At 38.2% G+C, this 20948-nt stretch overlaps 1 protein-coding gene across 2 annotated transcripts in view; it reads right to left on the bottom strand.

Moving 5' to 3' along the window:
• The window catches only part of EML1 (EMAP like 1), a 175633-nt gene that overhangs the window by 153820 nt on the left and 865 nt on the right, over positions 1-20948 (bottom strand). The window contains exon 2 of one of the 2 annotated variants that reach the window (XM_058162686.1): positions 12383-12438. The exons of the other annotated variant lie outside the window; for it this stretch is intronic. The gene's annotated coding sequence lies outside the window, so the exon portion shown is untranslated. The remainder of the gene's footprint in view (positions 1-12382; positions 12439-20948) is intronic. 2 annotated transcript variants of the gene reach the window in all.

The raw sequence follows: 20948 nt of genomic DNA, 5'->3' as shown, positions 1-20948 counted from the left end.
AATAAGTTAATTCTTGCCTCCTCTCCCAAAAGATACTGGAGATGATTTTCTCTATTTATTGTAAGGACCAGGAATGGTCAAAAGGTGTTTATTTTTACTTAGGGATATGACATTATTGATGAAGAAAAGAAGCTTGCATCTGCATAGTAGTCTAAACTATTTTAAGTGAGTCTTTCAAATTATAAACATTTTAAATATAGAAATTGGATTCAGTATTTATATGATGGTACAACTGTATTTTTATTACACCCTACTTTATTGCACCAATTATCTCCTGTAAATTATGTTCTAAAACAGATAGATTTGGAACACATATCAGAAAGAGGTTGGAAATTGAACCTAATGAGAGTTGTCTTTGTAGTAATGCTAAATAATAATCTTGAAATGACTGTAATTATAGTGTTATATTACCCTCCTGGGAACAGTAGTGTAATAAAGAACTTGGTTTTATTTCACAACTCTGGATTTATTTATTCTTTTTTGGTTGTCACCAGATCTCTTGATGGGATTATGAGTTTATAATATACTACTAAGTGTAAGAAACTAGTTAATAGCTGAAAAATACTATAATGGGTGAGAATTTTCCCTCTTACATTCATTCACAGCTGGATTTTTTTTAATTTTTTTATTTTTGCTCACTCATGAATGTTCACATATATTAGACTGAGTTCTAATTTCAGGGAAGTGCTATGTTCTAGTAGTCTTATTTATTTAATTATTTAATTCATTGGTTCATCTATTGTGCTGAATTAAAGTGCATAATAGCTTAGATATAATTAAAGTGCATAATAGCTTAGATATAAAGAACAGTGAATGGAAAATGAAAATGCATTAGTGGTATTCCATAAAAAATTTTTGTAAATGTGAGAATTTTTGGGGGGGGGGGTGCAGTATGAAAGAATGATCAGCTATGCTGCAGCATAAGAAAAATAACAAGATTTACTTTAGTAGCCTATGAAAATGTCATGAAATGATATAGTATAGTTTTGCACAAGAATTTTTCCAAATCTCTGTAGAGTCATTTTCCACGTAACACTTTTCAACTGGAAAGGTGGAATGGCCTGTATTGTAACAAAACACAACCAGTGAATCCAATATATCTTTTAATACCCATTAATAATGTACCCAAGCAAGGAGAGCTAATTTATATGAGACATGCATCTAATTGCTTGTATGAGCGCATTGCTTACTTTGGATCTAAATAAGCTATTAGAAGCCACTATGAAATACATAAACTAGGGCCTTGGTATTTTTATAGTACAATACTTGATTAGATCTGGCAACATAAATCTATATAAGTTGCAACCACTTGAGCTGTGTTATCCAAAATTTATTTAACCATGTGTTACTTAAAGGACTAACACTGGAAGGCTTTGCACCAGTTCAGATTCCCCAGGAACTTGTCTGATCATTCAATATCCTCTGATAGTTAATTTCTGCCATTTTTGTTTGTATTGCTGCAGCTTTGTGAGAAGGCCATTTTCCCACTGAGAGGAGAAAACTTTTGTTTCTCCCTGCCCCCCAGTTCCTATTTCATGGGGCCTTTCAATGTCAGGAGAAGAATGATGGTCTTGATGGCTTAGAGTTCTCTCTTATACTAGTGTTTCATGGCTGATGGAAGTGAAGTTAATAATCAGTTGGCCTCAGACTACTTTTGAAAGATTAGGTTCTGATCTGCATGATAAGGTCACCCGAAGTAGAAGATGCTAATAATTTCTCACAGATGGGAATAAACAGTGTTGCTTGTCCCCTGCTTGTCCCAGCCCAACAAAGAAGGCAATCTCTGCCTGTCCTTTTCCTGTACCATATTGAAAGCAGAAGGTTCCAACTTCTCAAGCAGTGTTGTTTCATTTATCTATTGTGCATTGTTGCATTCTAGGCAAACATTCCCACTCCACTTGGTTACTATGCACTATGGCAGGAATGCTTCCTCCTCTCTGCTCACTAGTTGCTGTTTTATCCTGGACCGCTGGACCCTTTTTTAAACAAAGATACAGCAGTAAATTGTGATGGCTGGGCATAACAATACATGCATCCAAATTTATTGGTACAATTATGAAAGACCCAGCTTATCTATTTATTCATTCTACAGATTCACCTAAGAAAGGTTGGTTTCAGGGGTATTATTCAACAGGTTCTGAAAGGTTCTGGAGAACCAGTAGCGGAAATTTTGAGTAATTCAGAGAACCGGCAAATACCACCTCTGGCTGGCTGGGGTGGGAATGGAGGTTTTGCAATATCTTTGCCCCAGGAGCAGGGAGGGAATGGGAATTTGGCAGTATGCTTCCTCTAGAGTGTGGCAGGAATGGAGATTTTACAGTATCCTTCCCCTGCCACGCCCAGCAAGCCAAGCCCAGCAAGCCACACCTTGCCCAGCAAGCCATGCCCACAGAACTGGTAGTAAAAAAAAATTGAATTCCACCACTGGTTGGTTTGTGTATTTTTTAAATCAGCTCATGGATTTAAAAAGTGAAATAGTAAACAAAACTGATAAAAATTCCACCAGATTTTTTTTCAAGTCCTTGTGACAGTATAACTGTAATCCTTTAATTTTTTTTTATTTTTTACTTGTCTATCCATTGACGCATCAGATGGGAAGGTGTTAAATGCAAAGCGGAATAAAATAGAGAAGTTCATACAAAAGTTCTATTAATGGAAGCCTCATGATGTCAAGAACCACCCAGAGTATAGAAAGCAAATTTCCATGGGATGGATAAAGAAGCAGAAGAGTTTAACAATCAGGGACCTGAGTAAGCACTTCTAAACAGGCAGGTGGTCACCTCGGCTCTCACAAAGGAAGCCCAGAAAGGGATTTTTAAAGCTGTCTTTACAGGTTGTCCTTGACTTACAACAGTTTGTTTAGTGACCGTTCAAAGTTACAACGCCACTGAAAAAAGTGACTTATGACCATCTTTCAAAGTTACAACCTTTGCAGCATCCCCATGGTCATGTGATCAGAATTCAGACACTTGGCAATAGGTTCCTATTTATATGATGGATGCAGTGTCCTGGGGGTCATCCGATCCCCTTTTGCGACCTTTCGAGAAGCAAAATCAATGGGGAGGCCAGATTCACTGAACAACCAAGTTACTAACTTATCCGCTGCAGTGATCCACTTGATAAATGGTGGCAAAAAAGGTCGTAAAATGGGACAAAACTCACTTAACAAATGTCTCTTTAACAATAGGACTTTTAGGCTCCATGGTGGTCGTAAATCAAGGACTACCTGTGTTTCTAACTGCTTTGTGTACTGGCATTAAAAAGGTAAATGTAAAGGTTCCCCTCGTACATACGTGCTAGTCGTTGCCGACTCTAGGGGGCGGTGCTCATCTCCGTTTCAAAGCCGAAGAGCCAGCGCTGTCCGAAGACGTCTCCGTGGTGCATGTGGCCGGCATGACTAAACGCCAAAGGCGCATGGAACGCTGTTACCTTCCCACCAAGGTGGTCCCTATTTTTTCTACTTGCATTTTTACGTGCTTTCGGAACTGCTAGGTTGGTAGAAGCTGGGACAAGTAATTGGAGCTCACCCCGTTATGGCAGCACTAGGGATTCGAACCACTGAGCTGCCGACCTTTCAATCAACAAGCTCAATGTCCTAGCCCCTGAGCCACCGCCTCCCGTTGTACTGGCATTAGGCAGTCTAAACAATAATGTAGAAAGGACCTGGAGAGTAGAAACATTAGAGGAATGGCAATGACCCCAGCTAACTTTATTTTGGGGATTTCATCCTTATACTGGCCAATTTAACTGTAAAATAGATATATTCAGTATATTAAATGGAAAATATGATTAATGGAACAAGCCACCATCTTTCCTGCCCTTCTATCATTTTGAAGAATTTATCATTTTACTACACTCTTATGTCCGTGGATGACCTCACCCAATGGCTTCATATAGAATAGATGTTAAATAAGATGAGGAAGAGGATGGAGCCCAGACCATCTTGATCTCTTCCCTCCTAAAATCACTGACTGGAACCAACCCAAGAAAAAGGAGAAAAATAGTGCCTCCCACTCCTAACCCTGAGGAGGGATGGGAAACAACAGAGGGACATCACTAGGTTTGACAATGTTTTAGTTGTTCCTAATTCTTTGAAGCTTTGGAATTTAAAGATCTATAGAAATAATGAATACAATCTCCAAAATGAATATCTTAAAAAATAAATATAGCATTTCACAAATGTGAAATTACAGCACATTCTTCACTATGGTATGCCTGACCACCAAAAGCCAACAGAAAATATGTTTTTCTGGAAATTATTTTGCTTGCAACTAAATAAATACAAATAAATAATAAAAAAGAGGATGCCAATCAAAATACCTGCCTAATACAGATACCACCACCTTTTCTCTTTGCAACATTTGAGGGTGACAGTACTCAGAGAAGGGGATGCATAAAAGACTTGGGAAGCAGCCATGATGGAACAGGTAAGAGGTATTGAACAAAGCAGAATTTGATGAACTAGCACATATGTATATATTTTGTAAGCAAAAGGTAAAGGAATCCTACTATTTTACTGCACTAGTCATTGCCAACTATATGGGGAGATGCTCATCTCCATTTCAAGGCCATTGAGCCATTCTGTCCAAACACATTTCTACAGTCATGTGGCCAGCATGACATCACAGAGTGCTGTAACCTTTCCATCAATGTGGTACCTATTTATCTACTCACATCTGTATGCTTTCAAACTGCTATGTTGGCATGATCTGGGGCGAGGATGGGAGCTCACCCCGTTGCATGGCACTGGGGTCTCAAAGCTGAGAGGCCAACTTTCCAGCCAACAAGCCCAGTGTCTTAACCACTGAGCCACCACACCACTCCAATATTTTATATATTTTGTGAGTTTGGCCAGATTTTATCCAGTAAGATACCAGAAATGCTGCCGTACAATATTTATTTACTTGGAAATACAGCCCATTGTATATGCATTGTGCTACTAATTGTTATAATCCAGCTAGCATTGTAAATTATAATCATCTCAAGAGACTAAACAAAGAGCAAATACCAAAAATAAAAGCTGTGTTGCAATTGACAAAGAAGACATTACTCACTAAAACAAAACAAAGCAAAAGAATAGGCATTCAGCAATCTATACCCACAACTTGTCCTCTATTGTTGATTGTAAACTTCACCTTCCCTGATTCTAAAATTTGGTGTAGCGTATAGAGACATCTAGTGGCTGAACACTTTGTACAGCTATTAATAGTTTTGGAGAGAGAGTAAAAAAGACAAGAACCTCCACAAAGAATAAAAAAAAGTGGGACCTCTAAATTAGTGTTTTGAGTCCAATATTTATCAATTCATCCCAAGAAAACTGCATCTCATAAACCCCACTGCATGTTCAAACATAAAATCCAAATTTATAGAAATCTTGGTTCCCTATAATCTAAATGAATGTACTAGAGATTTCTGGGCTCAATTCAAATTCATTTTGAAGCTATAAATTACAACTCAGGACTTTCACATCTCTTTTTTAAAAAAATGTCCCATACTTGTTCTTAAGATTTGATAACTGTTCCATGTAACCCATTTAAAAATAGGCAAATGGTTAGGGAACAAGGTGCATGGTTATGTCTCATCCTTGGTTTCCCTTTTTCCAGTGTCAGGTTCTACAGCCAATTTCAGCTTAATTAGGTGATGGTGTCTATACTGATTTTCAAATATGTTAAATTATACAGGATCGTGCCAGAGTTATCTTTACCATGTAGTCACATTCCACTTTTTGATAATCGTCTTGGCAAATAGAGATGACCAGCTTTGGTGTGTTGTAAGAGGCAAAATATTCTAACTGGTCTGGAGCATCAGGAAACGCCTTGCTTCAGAAAACATCTCTGCACACATTCTTATGTATTTTTGCTGTTCTTGCTTTTTCATCGGAGAGAATAAAGTATCTGCTATTAACAACCAGATGGAGACACAATTTAATTCATTTTACTCCCGAAGAGAGCAGGTTGATCAAGCCTACATTAGGAAAACCAATAAAGAGGGATATTAAGACCAACTTCAAGTGTCAGAGACACTTTTAAAAATTGTTGCACAGTAACAATAAAATCTTGCTTCACATAGCAAGAAAACTGCTTGCTATAAATTTATTACTAGTGCTAGGCTGCTTATGCACACTCATGTAGTAGGTATGCAATTAGGATTCCAGTCTGAGGAGAACAAAGTGATAGTAAGAGTTGCTTCAGTGTTTTTCTTTGGATCAATCAGCTGCAAATATGGAAGTCATTGCTTACTTGCCTTTTGACATAAACTAATATTGCATACTGGTCCTCTTCAGATTTCTAGGAACATATTGATGCAGATAAGTCTTTATTTTAAGTGTATAGTCTCTTGAATGGAATTTAGGAGTTGCAACATATGTTATATTGAAAATGTGAACAGAGGAAGAAAAACATATCCATTTGCCCCAATTTGTCTAAATAGCCCCTGTACATAAACTGCATATAATTGTTCTCTCTATGTATGGGTTCAATTGTTACTCTTTTTAATCCGTGGCTTCCAACTGCAGGCACAGAACTTTGTAGGGGTGTGCAGTGCTTTAGATTCAGTTTGGAAGAGATGTTTAGAGACAGGAGAGAACATGAATGCAACACCAGTCTGCATCTTATTAAAACAGCCATGCAGCTATTCCAGAATCATGCAGCTGCCACAGGGAAGTTTTCATTGCAGCTGTATGATCCTGAAAAGAGAGAAAATTGCTTTAATAAATAGAGTGTTGCATTTGTGGTCTCCTGCACCCTGAAATGCTTATTCTTAGTCAGATCCAAAGCATTATACAGCCCTAATATTTTGCTTCAGTGTAGACTCATTTTCATGTTATGCTGAACACACAAATCTACTCCATTGGTCCTGCTCCTATTCCATTGAACTCCTGTCCCATTTTTCATGCTATGCAGGTTTACAGTAGGTTCCATAAAATCTTCAGTTTTATTCATTTAAAGACTAAACCAATTATAATATTGTAGGTTTACTCATTCAACATAATCTTCATGCCCAATAGTTTCCCCGAGTAACATGAGAAACAAAACAGTTCGAATAAATTCCAGAGAAAATACACGGACCGAAATAAATCTTACATAGAATATACAACATGATCCCATCTGTATTAGCTATTTCTAACCCCTAGGTTTAGTTCTGTTTTTAGTAACTAAAATGCACAGTTAGTGATGGTTCATAGTTTAATTCAGGATGGTGAAACTGGTGCAAGGGGTGAATATTAAGCTAAAATATATATCCTGCAGATTTCTTAATAATGCCAATTTATACTGTTCTAAGTATAAACTATTGGGTAAATTATTAAAACTGTAATCCAGCAAAATATATTTGTTACCTTTGCTAAAGGAGGTGACATTGGAACTTGTTGGTATACAATCTATGTTCATTATTCTTTCTTCTACTGCCTTTAGTTGATTTATTAACCAACAAAGGTGTGTTTTTTTTGGAGTGGGGAGAAAACTAACGTAGGATGCTAGTTTTCCTGGTGGTGTATTTGAAAAGAAATGTAAAGTTGCTACATATAGAAAGAAATGGATTATGAGGAGGCATTTAAAGATAGAATGAATGGTAATGACAGGAATCATAAATGCTATCCTCCCCATTGCTGAAGTCTACATACAAAGATTTATAGGATGATTGAGTGGGAAGTGATCTTTCAAGTTAGTCCAAATCACTTACCAAAGTAAATAATTCAATGTCAAAACAAGTCATCAAAACAGTTGTATAGTAGTACTGTATGATGCTTCAATCCAAATAAATAAAAAATAGATTCTAGCTGATTTTCTAAATCCATTCTAATGATCAGACTAATGATGGAAATCAGACTGTAAATGATTCATGTACCCCCTTATCCAAATTTGGCTTGAATTACTCCAGTTAGAAAATATCTACTAACATTCCAAATATTTGGCTGCATTGTCACACTTCAAGCAGTTTTCAATGTCCAGTTGAAGTCTGAGCTATAGGTAAATCTTATCAATACTTATCACCTGAAAAATACATTAATATTAGGTTTCCCCCTTTTCTCTCTAAAGATACCTTGTAGCATGTAAGTTGACATATATAAGTTTTATTCAAAACTGTTGTAAGAAGTTAGCACACACCCTCTCCTAGAAAAATGAAATATTCTAGGAAATATTTAAAAGGCAGAATATTATATTTTCTCTAAAGGAGAAAGATGTTCCTAAAAGACATAAACTCAGAATGTCAGCTCCCTACACTCCCCCGCCAGCAGATATTTTGGTACCAACCTATCTACAAGGCAAAGGCTGGGCCAGCTTATCTACAAAAGAAAAGAGATGGCCCTCAGAATATGATAGGATTAGCCGTCACTCAAGATCCAAACCAGGACAAAGCCATTAAGCCATAATAGGAATTGCCCGAACCCCTTCATTACATCATCGCCCAGCAAGATTCAACCGGGCCTGAGATTCAAGTTACTCCTGCATAGCCCCATGGGAGTCTGACAACCAATCAGAATACATTTCTTACAGAGGAACAGGAAGCTACAAGGCAGGGCCCAAGAGAGGGTATAAATCTCTCTCCTTCTCTTACCCATGTGCTCATTTTGCCCAGGACCCAAAAACCGATGTGGTCCTTTCCACCATTAAACCATCTTTCCAAAGAGCTTCCATGTTTCCCGTGTCTTTCTTCCCACTTGGAACTGAACCCAGATGGTCATTTCTTCCAACACTGTCTTTCCTTGTTTTCTACTCCTCTGCAATATTTTTCTTCTTTTTTGATAACTAGAAGTGGCTTTCCTGCTCACAATATGTTATGCCAGCTTCTCAGTTATCTAAAACTCTTTCTGGACTAACTGCAAAAATAAATAAAGGAATAAAAGGAAGTTCTATATTGTATATATCACATAAAATGATCCTAACAAATATGCTCATTTATCATTCCCAATGAATATGACTTTAATGAGGGAACACCCCTGCTTGAGTCTGACTAATGATGTTGCTGATGAAGTGGGTACAATGCATATCTAATATTGTCCTCTGAAATAATAAATGACAGCTTTCTAGAACAGATTTTAGGCCCATATTTCCTTTCTTTTCTGAGTCAAGACAAGGTCATTTCATTGATGAGTGCACAGCTTTCAGACATCCAAGTTACTTAAAAATCTCTTTTTTTTTCTGATTGTAAGATCTGAGACAGAGAAAAAATAAAAAGCTCTTAAAGTTTCATATCCTACAGAATGGTTTTGCTTAGAAATAAAGCTATTTTCTTTCCTCTTCTTTGTTGCTGTTGGGTTGTTTTTTTTTAACTCAAATGTTATCCTGTAGCAGATGTAGGCTGCATGCTGTGAATTCAAAGGCTTTGTGGTCTTTTGTTGCATGCATCACCCATGGATTGTAGGGGTGCTTGTGAAAATGTGTTGTGCAAAGCAAGAGCCTATTTCTGACTTGCCATTCATAAGTCTCAGCAGGGCTCCATTTACATTGTGGTAGCCCATTTGGATATTAGTCCTACAGCACATTCCTTTGCCTGGGGACTCTTTTTACCTACTTTTCATCCTCTCTAGGCTTGCTACTCAGGAAGGGATGGCAATTTCATTCCTGGCCATTTAAAAAGCTGCTTGGGTTGCCCTTTGCTTGCACAATTTGCTGAAACAGGATTGATTTCGAGACAAAGGCGTTAACAGCTATTTTTTTCAAAAGGAATTTCAGAAGCATCAGATTTCTATTCTTCCTCTGTCCCCTGTCCATCTTAATGTATAATGGTGAAATGAGCACTGTGTATTTATTTCCATCACAAAAACATGTACAGTACAAATCTGAATAATAATTAAGTTTGACAGTCATATTTCTTCTAAATATTCAATATTGTCTGATGGTGTAGATAATTCTATTCGATATGTCGCTTAGCTAGAGTTAACAAAAATACAGTTATGGTACCATAGCACTCTGGTTAAAGGGAGTCGGTTTAAATTAATCTATCCTATGCATAATTACTCAGAATATAGTTCAATGGATCTTATTCTCTGCAATGGGATCTTCAGGGAGATCAAAAAGTCAAGATGATGACCATACCCATGTAATCAAAGCCCCACCCCTTTTTACATGCATATAAAAAGGGACAGGGCTGGGATCCATGCCCCATCTAGTGGTGGGTTTCAAAATTTTTTGCTACCAGTTCAATGGGCATGGCTAGGTGGGGGGGCATGCGACTGAGTGGGTGTGGCCAACTTGACATCAGTCACACCCACGCCCACTCGGGCACATGACCCCCCACCTAGCCACGCCCACAGGAAAAGGTCGGAAAATTTTTGGAATTTCCACCTATCTACCCCCACCCTCCCTTTGCCAGTCACCTCCGTTTCTCCTCCTTTAGCAACCCCGGCCCCAGCCCTGCTTCCTCCCCCCATCTCTTTGTTTGGGCTACTTACCTTCCATGGCAGCTGGTCCAGAGTCTGGAAGGCAAGCTGACTGGAGTTTTCAGCGGCCCCCAGCTGCTGCCTCTTTAAGAGCCCTGCAGGCCCACCGAAAAGTACCAGAGGTCACAGAAAAAGCTGCTGCCATCGCTGCCATGTTCTTCACGCATGCGCATCTCATTGGACTTGCAAGGCAATGGGATGCATGTGCACAAAGAACACGACAATGAACATGCCAGGTGGGACGAGCAAGCAGTGACTGGGAGACCAGTTTGGGGGTGTAGCCATCTGGCCATTACTACCAGTTCAGCGACCTTGGCCAAATTTCCACCAACAGTTCACATAAACCGATGCGAACCAGTTGAATGTCACCTTTGCCCCCATCCTAACTTCTTTGATACACTCTGCAGACACCCCTGATACTCTGGATAAGTGTCAGTTTACAGAACTGCTTTTATTGTTTCTTTCCACTTTTTCCTAACATTTTTTCCAAACATTCAACCACTTTCCTGTAAGTTAAATCTGTTATTTTTGTATCCTGCTATTTGGGATAATAGATAGTTTGAACTAATAGCCCTCCATCTCTCAACCACCTCAGCAATCTCTCATGGGGCATATAGGTGAGATGGGCAGCTATATAAATTGGAATACTATATGTATTTTATATTTAATTATAGGCTAAATTGAATAAGTTTTTTAATTCTGGTTTTATTGTGTTGTATGTGATTGTTATTTTATTTGGCTGTTAACCGCCCTGAGTCCTTCGGGAGAAGGCGGTATAAAAAAAGTATAAAAATTAAAATATTATTAAATATTATTATTATTATAAAAAGAAGGGAAGTTATAAACTGCAGTTCAAAGATCTGGAGGCTCATATACTTCTTTATTTATTTATTTATTTATTTATTTATTTATTTATTTATTTATTTATTTATTTCGATTTTTATACCGCCCTTCTCCCGAAGGACTCAGGGCGGTGTACAGCCAAGTAAAAATACACTGTATACAAATTAAAAGAAATTTAAAAGGAACATATTATGATGTGGCCGAAAAATTTAAAACAATTTAAAATCTAAAAATATAAATAACCCCAATAACATTTTAATCCAGTCCCGCTTGAATAAATAGGTGCGTTTTCAGCTCATGGCGAAAAGTCCAAAGATCAGGCACTTGACGTAAACCAGGGGGAAGTTCATTCCAAAGCGTAGGAGCTCCCACAGAGAAGGCCCTGCTCCTGGGGGCCGCCAACCGACATTGCTTGGCGGACGGCACCCTGAGAAGGCCTCTCTGTGTGAGTGTACAGGTCGGTGGGAGGCAAAAGGTAACAGCAGGCGGTCCCGTAAGTACCCGGGTCCTAAGCCATGGAGCGCTTTAAAGGTGGTAACCAAAATCTTGAAGCGCACCCGGAAGACCACAGGGAGCCAGTGCAAACTGCGCAGGAGTGGTGTTACATGGGAGCAACGAGTGGCTCCCGTTACTACCCGCGCAGCTGCATTCTGGACTAGCTGCAGCCTCCGGGTGCACTTCAAGGGCAGCCCCATGTAGAGAGCATTGCAATAATCCTTTAAAAATAGGTCACTTTTAACCTATTCTACTTCACATTTATATATGCAACAAATTGATATATACAGTATACAGTATATATGTGTACTTATGAGTATTTTTATTCAGTGGCAACAAATAATGGTATCCCCTCCCTCATTGGTACACTTTTGATGACATATTTTAATTGAACTATCAAAAACAAATTTTATTTATATGTTAGTCAAATAAATATGACTAACATAAATAATTTTTCCCTTATTTGCACATACATACATTTTACTGTAAAACATGGTACATTATAATGGCAATTTTTAATAAATGATGTTCTTCAAATGCAACAAATAAAGTATCTCCTTGTACAATTTATTAGAAATTGCCATTGCAATATAGCACATTTTGCAATACATTTTGCAATGTGTGTTTGTTAATTAAAATTCCACTGAATGGGAAAGTGCTTACAAGTATGACTTCTAGGAGTGGCACTGCAGTTCCATTTCAAGTGTTGCAATCTGTCCCTACATTAATTAATAAAACGGCAGAAGAAAAACACAATTATTAAACCAGGTGTCAGGCGAAGGGATTTCTCATTTATTTTTCTGATCAGATACAAATATGTCCCTATTAAGAATTAGCAAATGTTCCAAACCTGTAATTGCTTAGTTGTCTTACATATGTATCCACTTGGTTTTATTTGTGGCACAACTGAAAATAATATTAAAATGAATATTTTGAAATATAATTTTCTTAAAATACACTTTTTAGAAATGCACCTTGGTTTTTTTTTAAACCAAGAACTGCTACAGAATATTCAGTATGTGTGAAATTTGGGGAGTCGGTAAATTCTTATCACTTTATGAATCCAGACAATGCAATCATCAAAATTCCTAAAATCTGAATCCCTCAAACAACTCTGGGCAGCAGAACAAAGAAAGGATACAGCATTGAACCTTTTATTCTACTACCCAGATTTATTTCAAGGTCAAAGAGATGAAAAGAACAAGAATGATTATGCTATATATTTTTTCTTTAGTAAAGCAGCTATCTCATTTCGTGTGTGTGTGTGTGTGTGTGTGTGTGTGTACTGCCCATGTCCATTCGTTTAGAGATGCTTCCACTGTTCTTAGTACTTCTGACTTCACAGACTTAGCAATAGCAATAGTAATAGCACTTATATACCACTCCATAGTGCTTTACAGCACTCTCTGATTGGTTTGCAAATATCGACATATTGCCCCCAACATTCTGAACCCTCATTTTATCAACCTCAGAGTATAGAAGGCTGAGTCAACTTGAGCCAGTCAGGATCAAACTTCAGGCAGTGGGCAGAGTTAGCCTGAAATACTGCATTCTAATCACTGTGCCACCAAGGCTCCAGACTTAAAATCATCTTCCAAGGATCAATGGTACTAGGATATTGCATAGCTAAATTTGTATGATGGCACTTGGGTTAAGGTTGCAAAATTCATGTCAATGTACTATAAGTACACTGCTTTACTATGTTTACATGATGAATTTTCTAACTTGCATTCCAGTTCTTGGAGAGCAATTCTCCTTGCCCTGTTGGAGCCATTATCAACGTTAGCAGTCTTCCTGCTACCTGTCAGTAGAAAGCAAGATAGTAAAGACTTCCATTGCAAGCAGTAACAGGGGTTCAAAGTAGTTCAAAGACTGATTTACAATAATCCCTCTCCTGATGAGATTTGGAGGATTAGGAAGCTTCAGAGCTTCTGGTGATCTACCCCAGTTTATTCTCAGGTCTCCCTTCTCCCCTCTGCTGATACCAGAACACCAACATGGGGAGAAAAGCACTGTGTGGTGTTGTTTTTTGTAGAATTGTTATGTGTGTGAAAATTGCCTTACTTTCCAAGGGCCCTATAGGATTGCTGACTTTGTTACTTGTTTATTTTTTTTATACTGATACCAGAATATTTTGGCATTTCTTCTTCTGCTTGAAATCCCAGGATGTGTTGTTCTACCACCCCATTCTTTTATGTTCTTGTCCTCTTTCCTCCCCACACATTTAATTTTCCATTCAACTTAGAGAAAGCAAGTCACTGCTTTCTATTGAAAGGCTGCCTGCTAAAATCTAAAGAACTGTATATAATTAAAGTTTCCTATTGGAAAAGAAATGTTATCAGTAGTGTCTACTTATTGACTCGCAAACAGGTGTGGACAGTAGCTCTCCACCCAATGTTCTGCCTTTATTCTACTCCCACTCCACCCAACAAGAACAATTGTGCAGCTGTTCAAATACGTTCCTTGTATAGACAACAAATGGCACAGAAATTATGGCATCTGGTTATTCTAACTACTGCATAAACTACACTTCCATGAATTTATTAACATGTCTAGTTTTTACAGAACCAGTTTGATATAGTGGTTAAGGGATCGGGCTGCAAAATATGAGACCATGAGTTCTAGTGCCACTTCGGCACAAAGCCAGTTGGGTGACCTTGGGCCAGTCACTTTCTCTCAGCCCCAGGAAATAGGCAATGGCAAACCACTTCTGAAAAACCTTGCCAAGAGAAGTGCAGGAATTGTTCAGGCAATCTCCATGAATTGGACATGACTAAATGGAAGTGGAGTGGGGGGGATTTACAGTAGGTTTTGATATTGCACTGCAGTTAGATAGTGCTAAATTCTTTACTGTATGAGGAGGGAATTCTAAGTCCTCCCATGCTGGAAAAGACTGCATCATTTCTGCACATCTTTCTTGCTCACATATCCTTATCAGAAAGGAGTGGCACTGTGCTATAAATCATAAAAAGTATCTTTCTCTACCACACTACACGTGGTCCTTGACTTACCACAGTTCATTTAGTGACCATTGAAAGTTACAAGAGCATTTTAAAAAAGTGACTTATGATCATTTTTCACACTTACGACCGTTGCAGCATCCCTATGGTCACATGATCAAAATTCAATTGCTTGGCAATCATATTTATGTCAGTTGCAGGATCCTGGGGTCATGTGATCCCCTTTTGTAACCTTCTGACAAGCAAAGTCAATGGGGAAGCCAGATTCATATAACAATCCTCTTACTAACTTAGCAACTGCAATAGTTCACTTAACAACTGTGGTAAGAAAGGACATAGAATGCGAGACATTAGCAACATAAATTTTGGGTTCAATTGTTGTCGTAACTCAAGGATTGTACTATCTGCTTCATGCCTAAATCTCCCCAAGCCCTATCACCATTACACTACTCTCCTGCTTTGTCCTCATCACTTCTGACTTCCAATTATCATTAATGTGGCAGCAGCATCTCTCACACTCAACAACAGAAAGATAGTCCATTGCACAGCTTGTGAGTCTGTGCTTCTGGCTCCTCAGCCAAATTTTATACAATTTTGAAAACCAGTCGACCCATCATACCTACACAGATAGCAACCTGCTCTGGGGGCTGTTTTGCAGAGCAGCAAACCAACAAGCAAATATGTAAAGATAAATGCATGGCGAATGTAAGTGGAAGAAAGATGGTGAAATAGGATGGGGAAGGGGAGAATTGAGGGTACCTATTTAAGCTTTGATTTCTCTTTCTCTTATTCATGAATTAATTGAAAGTTTATATATGTAAACTTGACAAGTGACATGTGCAAAGCAGAAAAAGTGAGCACTGTATAACTGAAATAAGTTGAACTGCACTGCTCTCAACTCAGTTACTGGCTGGCTGGATCTAAGACTAGAGGTAGGCTTTCTCAGAAAGCCCCAGTCTTGAAAATAGGATATTAATGATCCTGGGGTATCTCTAAAGAAGGGGTAAAAGCCAGAGGCGGGTTCCAAATCCCGTCGCTACTGGTTTGCATAAGTGCATGTGTGCACAGGGTGCTTCTGCGCATGCGCAGAAGTGTCCAAGTGGGTGGGCAGAGCCTCCCACCGCCACTGCTACCCACCACTGGTAAAAGCATAAAAGCCAATAAAATCTGCTTAGAATGGATTGCATATATATGGTCTAGTCCAGCGTTTCCAAACTTCAGCAACTTTAAGACTTTCTGATTCTTATTCAAATTCCAGAATTTCCCAGTCAGCATTAGCTTTGAACTATAGTGGCGCAGTGGTTATAATGCAGTATTGCAGGCTAATTCTGCTGACTGCCGACTGCCAGCAGTTCAGCAGTTCAATTCTCACCGGCTCAAGGTTGACTCAGCCTTCCATCATCCTGGGGCTGGTAAAATGAGGATTCTGGGGAAAATATGCTGATTCTGTAAACCACCTAGAGAGAGCTGTAAAAACTCTAAGTTTTATTTGTTTAGTTTTATTTCTGTGGGATTTTGTTGCTGATTCGCATTCTGCTGTAAAAGCTTAGGAATTATGTCAGCTGCCACCTCACACATGCTTGTACTTTGATACCATTCAGTAACAATCTGCCATGAACTATGGGGAGGGGGGATGCTTGGGGGAAAGTGAAAGGAATTGCTGCTTAGGGAAAGTGGGAATAACAGCTGTATTTGCCCCCACCCCCACAAAGCTGCTTGCTGTATCCACTGAATGCTGTTTCAGGGTCACCTGGCTGGGAGAAGAACGCAGCTGCATACCAACCTACTCTTGAAGTGACCCTTCTGAAAACGTCTTGCTTGAACTTGTTTGGTCGTTGGGGAGGGGAGGTAGTGATCTTGGCATGCGATTCTCAGTTCTGGCTATGCACTACTTCAAATGCACTTGACTTGTAATAAAACTATATCTTTCTCAACAAATGGAGCCAAGGATCATTTCTATTGAGAGGTTTAAGTTGCAGTAGGTCTGAAAGTGGGTTTACCAATATATTTTTATCACATATATTGCTGTAATTTCATCTGCTGTACAGGTAGTCCTTGACTTGCAACCATTTCAAGCATTTCAAAACTGCTGCTGGCCTTCTACTGCTGCACCATAGAGAGTATTTTAACTTACTGCATCTGTGTATGGTTTGCCAATTGCACAGTGATAAGGTAATTGCACCCTGATAGGACAGCGCTCCAAAGGGTCAACGTCATTGCCCAGAGGATCATTGGTTGCTCTCTCCCCTCCTTGGAAGACCTTTATAGCTCCCGCTGCCTTACGAAAGTTCAAAATATTCTTAAAGATCCATCTCATCCTGGGCACCCTTTTTTTTGAACTATTACCATCTGGCAGACGGTACAGGTCAATAAAAACAAGGATGAATAGGCTGAAAAACAGCTTCTATCCCAGGGCATCAACCATATTGAATTCTACGGTATAGTGCAATATCAGGATTTTAGTTTCAATTATATAGAATGTAAAGGATGTATGTTTGTGTTTTTATTTTTATAGTTATAATGTTCACTGAAAACGGCATTTAATTTTGTTGTACCATGTGCAATGACAATAAAGTAAACTATACTTTATGCTATTTGTTAGTGACCATTCAAAGTTACTGAAAAAAAGTAACTTATGCCTTCTTTTTCACACTTAGGACCATTGCAGCATCCTCATGGTCATGTGATCAAAATTCGGATGCTTGGCAGCTGCTTCATATTTATGACAATTGCAGTGGCCCAGGATCATGTGATCATGATCTTTCTGACAAGCAACGTCAATGGAGAAACTAGATTCACTTAACTGTTTAACAACCACTGTGGCAAGAAAGGTTGTAAAATGGGACAAAACCCACTTAACAACTGTCTCGCTTAGCAGTAGAAATTTTGGGCTCAGTTGTGATTGTAAGGCGAGGATTGCCTATAATGTATCTTTGTTCTTTTTGAGGAATTACCAATATTGTTGGGGTCAGAGTTGATGTGCGGGGGATGATGGAAAAAATAAAATTGCTTTTGAGATTTGAGAAAGAAAATATCTGTTAGTTCTGAAAAAGAATATCACAGTTTTTCTTGTCAAATCTCGGCTACAACATTCAAAAGCAGTTGTGTTCCTTAAAGGCCAGGAAATGAATTATTCTTATGACTCTCACTGTATGAGTACAATGCAATATAAATATAACATGGTCTTTAAAGTCCATTTGTAGTATATAATATGTTGGAAAGGTGTAAATCAAAAAGCATGTACATCTGCAAAGATGCAGTTTTATCAGCTGACTTGAGAATCCAGATATGTGGCAGAGTCTCTGCAGAGGTTGCGTTAAATTGCTGCTGGTGATTCTTTTACCTCAGCTGTTGATAATATTCATGCTGTTTTTATTATATGTTTTATTATGCATAGTTTTTAATATATTATTTTATATTAATTGTTTTTATGTATAGTTTTTAGCTGTTGTTCTGTAGGAATTTAGCACCCCCCGCCCTCCTAGAAGAATGAAATATTTTAGAAAATATTTAAAAGGCAGAATATATTTCCCTGGATGAGAAATGGAGAAACATGTTTTAAAGACAAAGCAGCTCCCTGCAACTTCCTGCCACCCCCCCCACCTTTGTCAATGGGCAATTAAGGCTTCAGCCAAGCTCACTCAATCCCCCCACCTTTGTCAATGGACCATCATTTGCAACACAATAGAACAGAAACTCACCACATGGCAAGGCTCAGGCAAGCTTGAGGGACAACCTACAATGTTAGCTAAGACCCCTAGACCACCTGGGAGTCTGACAACCAATCAGGATACTCTTCCTGTGCCCCAGAAAGTTCAAAGCTCAGAAAAAGCATAAAGCCAGGGAGCACACAGGATCTCAGCCCTTTTCTGTTCAGGATCTCAAGCCATGTGATCCTGGCCACCATTAAACCATCTTTCCAAGCAGCCTCCATGTTTCCAGTGTCTTTGTCCCCACTTGGAACTGAACCCAGATGGATATTTCTTCCAACAGTTCAGAGTCATTAATTTAAGAGGGACATTAGGTAAATTGATACACACACACACACACACACACACACACACACACACACACACAAGCAAACTACACAGTAAAATGGCTATAATCTGATTTTCTGGTATAAACAACTCTACTAGGCTGAGGAAAAAATGAGGATAGAGAGAATTAGCATGATGAAAGAGTCCTTTTCGCCATTAGATTTCCAGAGGAATCCGTAATGACTTGGGATTTCCTGCAGAGAACAACATTATCTCGCTGCTTCTTTTTTCAAGCTCAGTTTCCAGCACAGATGGATTTCCTGCTCCACATGAGTTCTCATTCTCTCTTTCCTTTTGAATAATAGAAAAAGTGAATAATATCCAGCCATTATCTATAGTTTTACTCTCACATGTTGGAGAAAGTGATATTGTTTACCAATTGCCTTTTGTTGGATTTTATTCTATTACGACTGAAAACTCAACTTACAAAAATCTTATTAACTTTGCTTACACAAAATGATATCCTATGACTAACTAAACCATGGTTTACAAAATTAACCTAATTAATTTTATACAATAATCTAAGCCATCAATAACCAGCCACATACTGTGTGGATCCAGTCATCATCCGAATGAAAGAATTAGGCCTGAGGGAGTCATCTTGACTATCACAAAACAATTCTGTGTATCAAGCTTCAATAACTATTCAGTATCAAAATACTACACTATAAATATTATGGCTTATACCTGATACTGTATGGATCTAAAGGCAACTCATCAGCAGTGTTTCTGGGTATTGTTTACTGGACCAGGATCTGGATTTTGCAATGAAAGATTTTGTGCAAACAACTTACGTTTGCACAAAACTATTCCAGACTCTAGAAGGAGAAAGACAGGATCTGATGTAAATAAAAGCAGCCATTGAGACTCAATTAACTGGCAGGAAGCTTAATTCACTTCCTGTACAGATCTGAAGCCATGTATGGTAATGCTCTGAGTCAAACTACGCATAAAAATTGCATTAAAACAATTCATGTATTCATTTAAATACTTTCAGGCATAAAATGTCAGGACATGAAGTGAGGAGACTGTAGCAGAACCAGACTATGATGAATGTGAGGAAGGTTGTTGTTATCATTTTTAATCCCTTATGCTCTATGGAGTTGGTCTGTGACAGAAAGCTATTTGAAGAGACTAGAAGCATTTGAAATGTGGATTTACAGGAGACTGTTACGTATAATCCACATCTTGTGGATGTGTTTTGAGATGCAGAAATACATATTTTGAATACAAGCACTGCTCAAACAAAACTTATTTCTGCATGTATCTATTGGCACAATCACTCAGCTCCTGGTAAAACCTTTACGGCAAACTTATACTTTGAGAATGATAAATAAGATACAATTGAAGCATAGAACAAAGATTTGCAAATTACTAATACTGCTAATAATTCCTCAGTTTCCAGTCTCAAAACACTAGATATAAACAAACCAATGGATGCAAACATTCTGAGTTCACTTCATTGAAATATTCCCTATTTGGCCATTTATTTCACTTTTAAAAACACTCACTGAATCTATTCATATCTCTGTTATCTGTTATTTCAGTCTTCCATTTTTTTCCTTATCATTATGTAAGATTTATTTTCTCTCTGGGTATACCTTGTTATAGAATAAGTAAATTTTTACTTATTTACGGACTTGAGTAATGGAAGATATCAGAAATGAGAAAGCATTTAATATTATGAATAAATGGGTTTTCAAGTCTCTATTCTCTTCATTCTTTACAATGGAAGATATTTGGTGGCCTAATAGTCTCTGGCTATTTCTTCTACTGATTTATAGCATTGACCAATCATTAATCGTGCTGTGACACAATTAGAGCAATAAAGACTGCCATTATATTGCCACAACAATGGTAGGGTGACAGTAGAAGGTGCTGCAAATCACTAGTGAAAAACAATCTGCATTCTAAAATACCATAATGGACATCGTTACATGCCTAGGAAATAAAAGTGACTCCATGATCGTTCAGAATTATTTTACGCAATACTGAAAGAGATAAAAGTTTTGCTCTTCTGCATCTATAGTTATTTTCAAATGAGCTGTTTTATATCACCTTTTCACAAAATGGCTCAGCATTTAGTTGGACTGGATTCTTTTAATGCAATTTTCTTTTTGGAATAGAAACAGTACGGTGCAGTATTTACAGTTAGGATTCAGAAGTTTGTGAACATTTATTTCAGCCAATTTCTATGGTGTGGCATGGCCTCCTAACAGTAAAAGAATATGC

This window comes from Ahaetulla prasina, chromosome 1 (genome assembly GCF_028640845.1).
Source record: "Ahaetulla prasina isolate Xishuangbanna chromosome 1, ASM2864084v1, whole genome shotgun sequence".
Lineage (NCBI taxonomy): Eukaryota > Metazoa > Chordata > Lepidosauria > Squamata > Colubridae > Ahaetulla > Ahaetulla prasina.
Note: the sequence above shows the minus strand (reverse complement) of the source record. Positions and strands in the feature narration are given on the sequence as shown.